Genomic DNA, 11264 nt, shown 5'->3' with positions numbered 1-11264 from the left:
TCTAACTTTTAGATGCTCATTATAAATGACCTGATCTAATTTGTATTATTTTTAATATTGCCAACTGCACAATATACAAGCTTGTTAATGACCACTGCGGCACCCACTAGCAAGACTCCTCGAGCTCAAGCCATTACCAACTAAAAAATCATTTTTTTAAAATCGTCTAATTATGAATTCAGGTAATGTAAACAACCACAAAATACATACAAGCGGTTGGGTGACAACTATGACATGAAAGTAAATATAGGACATATTATTGGAGTTTTTGTGGGAAATTCATTGATGGAGGGTAGTTAACACTGAGGTAATCATTGAGGGAGGGTAGGGAACACTGAGGCAACCATTGAGGGAGGGTAGGGAACACTGAGGTAACCATTGAGGGAGGGTAGGGAACACTGAGGCAACCATTGAGGGAGGGTAGGGAACACTGAGGTAACCATTGATGGAGGGTAGGGAACACTGAGGCAACCATTGAGGGAGGGTAGGGAACACTGAGGCAACCATTGAGGGAGGGTAGGGAACACTGAGGCAACCATTGAGGGAGGGTAGGGAACACTGAGACAACCATTGATGGAGGGTAGGGAACACTGAGGTAACCATTGAGGGAGGGTAAGGAACACTGAGGCAACCATTGAGGGAGGGTAGGGAACACTGAGGCAACCATTGAGGGAGGGTAGGGAACACTGAGGCAACCATTGATGGAGGGTAGGGAACACTGAGGTAACCATTGAGGGAGGGTAGGGAACACTGAGGTAACCATTGAGGGAGGGTAGGGAACACTGAGGCAACCATTGATGGAGGGTAGGGAACACTGAGGTAACCATTGATGGAGGGTAGGGAACACTGAGACAACCATTGATGGAGGGTAGGGAATACTGAGGCAACCATTGATGGAGGGTAGTTAACACTGAGGCAAGCATTGATGGAGGGTAGGGAACACTGAGGCAACCATTGATGGAGGGTAGTTAACACTGAGGCAACCATTGATGGAGGGTAGGGAATACTGAGGCAACCATTGAGGGAGGGTAGTTAACACTGAGGCATCCATTGATGGAGGGTAGTGAACACTGAGACAACCATTGATGGAGGGTAGGGAATACTGAGGCAACCATTGATGGAGGGTAGTTAACACTGAGGCAAGCATTGATGGAGGGTAGGGAATACTGAGGCAACCATTGATGGAGGGTAGTTAACACTGAGGCAACCATTGATGGAGGGTAGGGAACACTGAGACAACCATTGATGGAGGGTAGGGAATACTGAGGCAACCATTGATGGAGGGTAGTTAACACTGAGGCAAGCATTGATGGAGGGTAGGGAACACTGAGGCAACCATTGATGGAGGGTAGTTAACACTGAGGCAAGCATTGATGGAGGGTAGGGAACACTGAGGCAACCATTGAGGGAGGGTAGGGAACACTGAGGTAACCATTGATGGAGGGTAGGGAACACTGAGGCAACCATTGATGGAGGGTAGGGAACACTGAGGCAACCATTGAGGGAGGGTAGGGAACACTGAGGTAACCATTGAGGGAGGGTAGGGAACACTGAGGCAACCATTGAGGGAGGGTAGGGAACACTGAGGCAACCATTGAGGGAGGGTAGGGAACACTGAGGTAACCATTGATGGAGGGTAGGGAACACTGAGACAACCATTGATGGAGCCGGTCGGCCGAGCGGACAGCACACTGCACTTATGATCCTGTGGTCCCGGAGACGATCCCGGGCGCTGGCCAGAGACAGTAGGCAAAGTTTCTTTCACCCTATGCTCCTGTTACCAAGCAGTAAAATAGGTACCTGGGTGTTAGTCAGCTGTCACGGGCTGCTTCCTGGAGTTGGAGGCCTGGTCGAGGACCGGGCCGCGGGGACACTAAAGCCCTGAAATCATCTCAAGATAACCTTAAGATAACCTAGAGTAGGGAACACTGAGGCAATACAAGAACCCTACACAATACTGAGCATGAAGCCCTCGTCCTCCTAAGGTTTCCCAACGTCAAGAAACTGACGTATTAAAGTGCCCTCGTCCTAACCTACCAGAGGACCCAAAACAGAAAACGGGACAGTATGACAATTTTGCGACCCACTACCATTTTCTTGTACGACAAATATTAGCGTGTGGCTAAGTATACGTCAAAATGCGGCGGTCTATTACGAGGACGGGTTGTATGCCATTCGTGAAGTCATTCGTGAATGAATCCTTAGTCCAGTTCGTCCTCTCGAGCATTCACGACGTACCTTAACTAATATACTAAATGGCCCGGCCCGTCCTCATAAACAAAGGCCAAAGTCCATTCCATGCACCTGCCAACCCCCCCCCCCCCCCTCTTTATGAATAAAAAACGGTTTACACGCGACTCACAACTGATGACATCCGAACACTTCCGGAACAAGTGCTTCGCTGACGACTTCTTTTTCGAACCACAACGCTGTAAATGCTTCACCCACGTACTACAAATAATCGCCAATGGAACCTAAATACCTACCCTAATAAATGCCTAAATATGAACAGTATTCTGAATATATTTGAGAAAATTCCTGCTTTGAATGAACAGCATGGTAAAATTGGTGAATGAAGCTTTAGGGTCGCCCGCTGGATGGAATGGACTTGCTCTGAGGACGGGTTGAATAGCCTGAACCTAACCTAACCTAAACCAACCTAATCTAACCTAACCTAATCTAATCTAGGGCCAACGAATAGAAAACGGAACATTGTGTCAATTTTGCCAGCCGCAGTGGGTTTTAGTGAGTGAGTTTTTGGCATTAGGGCTAAAATTAACCGCTCAATGAAGGCAATTATATGCAAATTACATAATGTTCAACTCTCTTTCTTGCTAATAAAGAAGCTTGTATATAAAAATATCCAAGCTCTGAAGAGCTCGCCCAAGCTCTGAAGAGCTCGCCCAAGCTCTGAAGAGCTCACCCAAGCTCTGAAGAGCTCACCCAAGCTCTGAAGAGCTCACCCAAGCTCTGAAGAGCTCACCCAAGCTCTGAAGAGCTCACCCAAGCTCTGAAGAGCTCACCCAAGCTCTGAAGAGCTCACCCAAGCTCTGAAGAGCTCACCCAAGCTCTGAAGAGCTCACCCAAGCTCTGAAGAGCTCACCCATGCTCTGAAAAGCTCACCCATGCTCTGAAGAGCTCACCCAAGCTCTGAAGAGCTCCCCCAAGCTCTGAAGAGCTCACCCAAGCTCTGAAGAGCTCACCCAAGCTCTGAAGAGCTCGCCTAAGATTCCCTGGAGCTCCACGAGTCTGGTTCTTGTGTCAAGAGTTATATACATGGAGAGAAGTACTCCACTTGCTGATGTCTACAAACTCAGGGAAGACTTTACTCCTTGACTATGACTACGTGCAGGTCTAAAGTGTACTTGTTGGTTGGCGAGTACGCCAGTGCCTCAGTCTTATTAACCGTCCTGCGGTTGACAGGTCTTGACCGTCCCGCGGTTGACAGGTCTTGACCATCCCCAAAATATCAAATTGCTGACCCCGCCCAGGATGCAACCCTCACAACAAGCCAACTACCGAGTACCCACCAACTTCTAGGTGAACAGATTCATTAGGTGAAAGGAAATGTACCCAACTATTTCTGTCACGCCCGGAATTCGAACCCGGAATTCTTGATTGTGCGTCGAGAACGAACCCGACTATACTACCTGGTCCCCAAAGATGAATAGTTATTTCTCCTAAAGGGAACTCGTTCTTGCGCTTGGAACACCAGCGAAATAAAAAATTAATATTAAAAATGATATTAAGTGAATTAAATATAATTAATAGACAATCCAAGCTGAATATTTTCCTCTCGACTTACATCTTAGCATTCCAGGACTTCTACGACAATAAATCCCCGACCGTCCAAATGGTTGGGTACCATCCTTACCCTCCTTCCGTCCCAGATCCTTATCCTGAGCCCTTCCAAGTGCTTTATATATATATATATATATATATATATATATATATATATATATATATATATATATATATATATATTATATATATATATATATATATATATATATATATATATATATATATATATATATAGGGGGGTACCACCACTGGTGCAATTATAGGGACCCACAGCCTCAGAGAAGGGAACACAGAGCACTCAGGGAAAAACTTGACATTTAACTCTGAATACGAAAGAGTGTTCACTTCTCCTACCACCCCCTTTTTTTTTTATTATGATGTACACTTTATTATACAAGGTTATACAGTTACATATCTGATTTTATACAAAAAATGAACATTAAGAGGACACAAGAAAAAGTTCGCTTCCTAGAGGCTGTAGATTTCCTCGAACTCCTCCGACGCCGGGCAGGAACCGAGGATGCAGTGGGCATTTCCCCTCTGGATCGCGACACTGAGGCGCTGAAAGAGAAAACTTGCTGCTCTAGGGTCTCTTGTGGTGTCAATGAGCTTGGAACCAAGATCCTTAAGAAACCTTCTTGCACTCTCATCCCATGGGCCTAGGGTCTCAGACCCTATTGGAACGAAATTGTACCTTTGATCTAATTGCCTGTACTTGACTGACTTTTGTTTTTCTCTGTGTGTCGCTGCGGCTCCTGCCGTGCTGGCAGAGAGGGTGATGTATGTCGTTGCCAGGGTGGATACGCAAGTATAGTCCCATGCTAACTGCCTGCCACCCTTCCACGGACGCAGTGTGATTCCGTCTGGTCAGCCGGCAAAGCTAACAGAGTCACGGTTCAGTAGGTTGCGGGGCTCTCTCTCCGCTGGACACTGAGCAGAGGCAAGGCTTCTTTTAATGATGTCGTTGACTTCGTCGTGTCTAGTGTGCCAACCACCCGATTTTCCACAGTGCAGGCCATGCAATCCATATTCGTCAGCATCTGCCTCGCCGCAAATATACCTGTGAACAGTGTGGATAGGGGCAGCAAGGCGGAGAGCGACTGCAATACGGAGCTCCTGCGGATCAAGACGTGTGCCTGTCGCAGACATAGGGACTGCCAGAAGGAAGTCCCCTGCATGGGGAGCCTGCACAGCTGTGAGGCGTGCACGATCACTGGGGGTTGTTGCTGCCTCCAGCAAAGCTGTGGCTTCTTTGTCTACAATGGGGCTGTCCCAACTGGATTGTTTCTTGGCTTTCGGCATGGCTGGTCTGAGTGCTGGGTCTGTCATGGCACCCCATTTCGTGTCGCATTCCGTGTAGTGGGGGTCCTGTATCCCCGCTACATCACTCAGGGTGTCAGGTAGAATTTCCTTAACCAGGTCATTTGATGCTGAGGAGGAAGACAGGAAGGCTGGGACAGCAATTTGGGTGGCGGTGCGGACACCCAAGCCACCGAGCCTGACAGGAAGAGTGGCTTGTTTCCACTGGCATTCGTTGAGGGAGAGGTTAACAACTTTTTCCAGCATGGTCTTCAGTAGGAGGTCATACTCGTCAAGCTTTGGGTTGTTGTAAGATGGGGCGCACCTCAGAAAGTAGGTTAGCCTCGGAAGGGATAGGCATTTGGTGAGGAGATAAAAAGCATCGTGGGCATCGATGTCACCTATTCTGTCTTCCATCCTCCTAAGGTCTGCGATTTTCTTGTCGAGGATCTCCTCAATGGCGTTAGACCTGAGGGGAGCTCCAAGGAGGGTGCTGTTCTCGGCCCTAATGACATGGGCTCCAGGCAAGGCAGACCTTATTCTAGCTACGATGTCTGGGTTGGAGGAGACTACTTCACACTTGGAAGGGTTCAGGACGAGACCCAGGCTTACTTCTTGCTCCCTTATTTTCCTGATATCTGACAAGAGGTGGTCTACGGTGCCAGCTATAGTGCCATCATCCAAAAACCAGATGTTGAACTCGCTGGACAAGCTTTCGGTGATTTCTTTTAAGACTAAGCAGAAAAGAAGGGGAGCAAGAGGATCACCTTGCTGAACACCTTCACATGATCTGATTTCATGTTCACCAAAGAGCAGTTTTGACTCACCACTGTAGCACGATAGTATGAACGGGTAGAGGGGCCGGAAATGGCGATGTACAGCACAAAGTACTGCATCTCTTCTTACCATGTTGAAGGCATTCTTAAAGTCCAGTTTGAGCAGGGCCTTTTCATCAGAAATGTTTGTGATGTATGCTCGTGCTGCATGGGCAGCCGCTTCACAGCCTTGGGGGATACCAAATCCTAGCTGGATTGGTTTCAGCAATTCAGCCGCTTGCTGGCTGACTACGCTCATAGCAGCCTTGGCAATCAGGCGTCGGAGAGTGTTGCCAACAGCGATTGGCCTGATTCCTTCGTCCTTCTTTTTGAGAGCACAGAGGGAGGCACCAAAAAAGAGAGGCCTGATGACCTCAGGTATCTCACCAGCCAGACACATGTTGACGAACCTTGTGAGTTCCATAAGAAGATCTTGTGCAGCATCACCAACCGCAGGATTTAACATTTGCTTGATATGTTGAGGTTTTAACCCTGTAAAGCCGCCTGCTGACCCAGGTGGAAAAGAAAGGGCTGCTTTGTAGACCTCAGATTCACCAACGGTTAATGGGTCTGAAATGGTGTCGGCTGATGGCGGAACGATGTTGTCGCCTTGAGGGGCTCTGGGTGGGTGCTTGCTTTGCAGGGCCCGTGCTGTGGCTGAGTTTCGAGGAGCAATTTTCTCATCACTGGTGAGGACTCTAATAGCACTTGCGGTATTTCCCTCTTCAATTTTCTTGGTGATTTGTGCTCTGATTTTGTACGTTTCCGGTATGTTGTTGTTACCATTTCTGCGGTGGGTGTGTTTTGCTCGGGGAGGCAGGCGAACTAGGTTGTCCCCCCTTGGGTATTCATTTATCGCCCTCAGGACCGAGGAAGCAAGTGATTTGTCCCTCCTTGGAGGGACGGTGAGGCATACATTGCCAAACAGAAGGACATTATGCCACGCTTGAATGTTTTCCGGTGCATCATTGACCCTTTTCAGAAGATTACAAAGTTTGGCTGCTGCATTTGGGCGGGCTGCTTTTGGGATGTGTGGTAATGTTCTAGCAGACGTCGCTATGATCGCTTGGGTGAGGTTCTCAGATGAGATTAGGTTAATGGGAGTCTCTTCCCTAACTGTTAATGGCAGCTGGCCATTGCTTCCCTTCGGAAGCTGGTGGGAACCACTGCATCTTTCCTCGTTGAAGGTGTGAAAGCGGATAACACCACCGTTGGAGTTTATGGCGGTGTTTTTGTTGCATACTCGGCAAAAACCTCTTTTAGGAGCAGTTGTTGGTACCTCAAGGCTTGTGGAGTCCTGCCCGACCGCTGGGACCCCTTCCATTTCAACTCGGTTGGCAGAGTTAAACTGTGCATTATTCTATAGAGGGGAGCAAACACACTGGGTCATGGCCAAGCAACTGGGTGTGGAGCCAACAACTGGGTGTGGAGCCAGCAACTGGGTGTGGAGGCATCAACTGGGTGTGGAGCCAGCAACTGGGTGTGGAGGCATCAACTGGGTGTGGAGCCAGCAACTGGGTGTGGAGCCAGCAACTGGGTGTGGAGGCCGCGGCTGGGTGTGGAGGCATCAGCTGGGTGTGGAGGCCGCGGCTGGGTGTGGAGGCATCAGCTGGGTGTGGAGGCCGCGGCTGGGTGTGGAGGCATCAGCTGGGTGTGGAGGCCGCGGCTGGGTGTGGAGGCATCAGCTGGGTGTGGAGGCCGCGGCTGGGTGTGGAGGCCGCGGCTGGGTGTGGAGGCCGGTGGGGCGAGGGTCAGCTCAGGTAGTGAGGTGCGGGGGGGGGGATGGGGTCGGTTTGGGGGGGGAGGCGTGGTATCGAGTGGGCTATACACATGACACACAATATACATTCATATATATGTACACCAGGGTATGTATGACACTGAGAATATGGGGTTGGCACTTTGTTATATGTATGACACTATAAACTGGGGTTGACACTTTGTGGTGTGTATGGCACTGAGTATCGGAGTTGGCACTTTGAGATGTATATTTCACTATGGCACTATATATACATGGTATTCACTTTGTATGTCGGGGCCGCAAAGTATACACCAAACAGACAGAAATTGTTCACTATCATTCACTGAGCCCACGAGGGAGGTGGTGGGGTGGTGTGGTGGTGAGGGGAGATGAGGCCACTACCAGCCTCCTCCGCCTGACTGGTGAGCGGGTGTTCCTAGTGACGCCTTACTCTAAGGTTCACTTTCCCTCACGCGCCTCCCTCCGCCCCCGCCCTTCCCCATCCCGCCCCGGCCGTTAAGATGGTAGGCCTCCCTCACTGGCACTGTTGCTGGTGAGTTCAAGCTTGACAAACAGGAGAAAATTGTAAAATACCGTTGACTGGGACGATGGAGGGACTTCAAACGCTGAAGATGTCTTCTAATGATGTTCACATATGTCCTGACCAACGCCCCACCTGCTTGACCTCACTGTTTTGTGATGAAGTATGAAGGTAGCCCGGAGCTCCACGGTGCGTCCGGTCTCCACGATACCCCGAGGAGGTATAGGATATTATATATGGATAATATCAGGATATTATATATGTCGTACCTAGTAGCCAGAACGCACTTCTCAGCCTACTATGCAAGGCCCCATTTGCCTAATAAGCCAAGTTTTCCTGAATTAATATATTTTCTCTATTTTTTTCTTATTAAATGATAAAGCTACCCATTTCATTATGTATGAGGTCAATTTTGTTTTATTGTAGTTAAAATTAACGTAGATATATGACCGAACCTAACCAACCCTACCTAACCTAACCTAACCTATCTTCATAGGTTAGGTTGGGTTAGGATGCCGAAAAAGGTAGGTTAGGTTAGGTAGGTTAGGTAGTCGAAAATACATTAATTCATGAAAACTTGACTTATTAGGCAAATCGGACCTTGCATAGTAGGCTGAGAAGTGCGTTCTGGCTATTAGGTACGACATATAATATATATATATATATATTATATATATATATATATATATATATATATATATATATATATATATATATATATATATATCTATATATATATATATCTATATATATATATCTATATATATATATATATATATATATATATATATATATCTATATATATATATCTATATATATATATCTATATATATATATATATATATATATATATATATATATATATATATATATATATATATATATATATATATTTTATTCTACCAGTACCTAGTAGCCAGAACACACTTCTCTGCCTACAATGCAAGGACAGATTTGGCTAACAGGCCGAGTGATTTTTTTTATTTTCAATAAATTGTTTCCAATTAGTTTATTTGAATTATTATTACTATATTAAGAAAATAATTTATTGACTAAGTTGTGTTACTTTAGGTTAGGTTAAGAAGATAGGTTAGATTAAGTTAGGCAGGGTTGGTTAGGTTTAGTCAAATACCTATGATAGTTTTAACTCAAATTTAAACAAATTAACTCAAAAATAATGAAATGGATAGCTTTATCATTTCATAAGAAAAAATATTGAAAAATATATATATTCAGGAAAACTTAGCTTATTAGGCAAATCGGGCCTTGCATAGTAGACCGACTACGACGTTCTGGCTACTAGGTACAACATTATATATATATATATATATATATATATATATATATATATATATATATATATATATATATATATATATATATATAATCGTAATGGCTTGTCACTTTCTCCTGATAACGACCCTACCTCCCCATAGACGTGAATGGTCACAGCGAAGACGTGTGGTATTTTATTATGTTAGCAGCTTTCCATCTATAGCTAGTGTGGTTAAGATTGATAAATAAGGTCCTGGATGCATGTGAACTTTTCACACTGAGGATCATACATATATCCACCGGTTCTGGAAGTTCACCATCATAAAAACCAGTATTCATTACTGTGTGGCCAACATTAACACTTGGGTCCTGGTTGGGTTACAAACCAAATATGAAAGGTTTGCATTGCAAGATGAAGTTGTGGGCTGAACACGGGACCATGAACCTCCTACCCTGGGCTCGCAGTCTGTGTCTCCAGTGGAGAAAAGGGGTTGAACTCGACCGCCCTTCCGATCAAAGCCACCGAAAAGCAAAAACCTTCCCACAGGCAGAAAAAATACAGTGACCAGGGGATAGGGAGGGTGGTGAGGCTCCCGTGTGGAGAGAATCGGAAAGCTTTCACACAAAGGGCTGGGAAGGGGAAAGAATGTTGAGATCCCCCTTGAGGGACCAGCAGAGACCGCAGAGAAACAGGGGACGGGGTACAGGCTGAGGTCCCTGTATGGAAAGGGGGACGGGGGGGGGTACAGGAGACCATACAGACACCTGGAAGGGGGGCTGGAAGGGTGTTATAGTGTCGCTGTGTTACAAGCAGTGTTTGAGCTCCAAGGACCACTCTAGTCAGTGAGACACGGGTGATGTACACGAATAAATAGCCAGTTCGTACACTTCACTAGAGCATTCAGAGGGAATGCGTTAAACAAAATTCGTATCTCGTCGGATGCTGAATTACATTAAAATGTTCCTTCATTATATATTGCCATATACATTTATTTATTTATTTAATTATATACAAGAAGTTACATTGGGGGTTAACAGAGAATATAGAAAATAAGTTGAATTAACATTCTTGTAAAGCCACTAGCACGCATAGCATGTTATCTACGCATTTTACTAGTAAACAGCACGACCTTTAAAGAGAAGCAGCGGACACATTTTAATAAACACCTTCAATAATTCCCATAACTGAGCCCATTGTGGTCAGGAGCCTGTGTTTCAATCCACGAATGTTGAGAGGAGACTCATAAGTTGAACCTCAACGCCCGAGAGCACACAGCTGCTGAGTGAGTCGTCAAGTACACACACACTTACACTTACGGGGAATCCGAGGGACTGGGGAACAAAACCCGGCGATGGCATAAACAAATGGGCAGAGTTTTTTTTTTTAACCCTGATACCCCTTGTTCACCTAGCAGTAAATAGGTACCTGGGAGTTAGTCAGCTGCTACAAGCTGCTTCCTGGGGGTGGGGTGGGGGTGGGGCCAAAGAGCCAGAGCTTAACCCCCACAAGCACAACTAGGTTAATACAACTAGGTGAATACTCACATACGCATACTTTTGAGTGAGCAACCCTGGCCCGAAATCCTTACCTAAAAACTCCAACTATAACATGTAAAAGAATATACAACAAGGCATGTTCCTGAGCTGAGGGGACAGAGTTATGAATAAAGAATAAGGAGTGTTCCTCAGATGAGGGGAAAGAGCTATGAGGAAGAACTACATCACGTTTGATATTCAGCTGAGAGAACAGATCGACGAGGAAAGACCACAAAGTTTGTTTCCTCAGCTG

The sequence above is a fragment of the Procambarus clarkii genome, chromosome 2 (assembly GCF_040958095.1).
Source record: "Procambarus clarkii isolate CNS0578487 chromosome 2, FALCON_Pclarkii_2.0, whole genome shotgun sequence".
Taxonomy (NCBI): domain Eukaryota; kingdom Metazoa; phylum Arthropoda; class Malacostraca; order Decapoda; family Cambaridae; genus Procambarus; species Procambarus clarkii.
The sequence above is the reverse complement of the archived record's forward strand: the minus strand, read 5'-3'. Positions refer to the sequence as shown.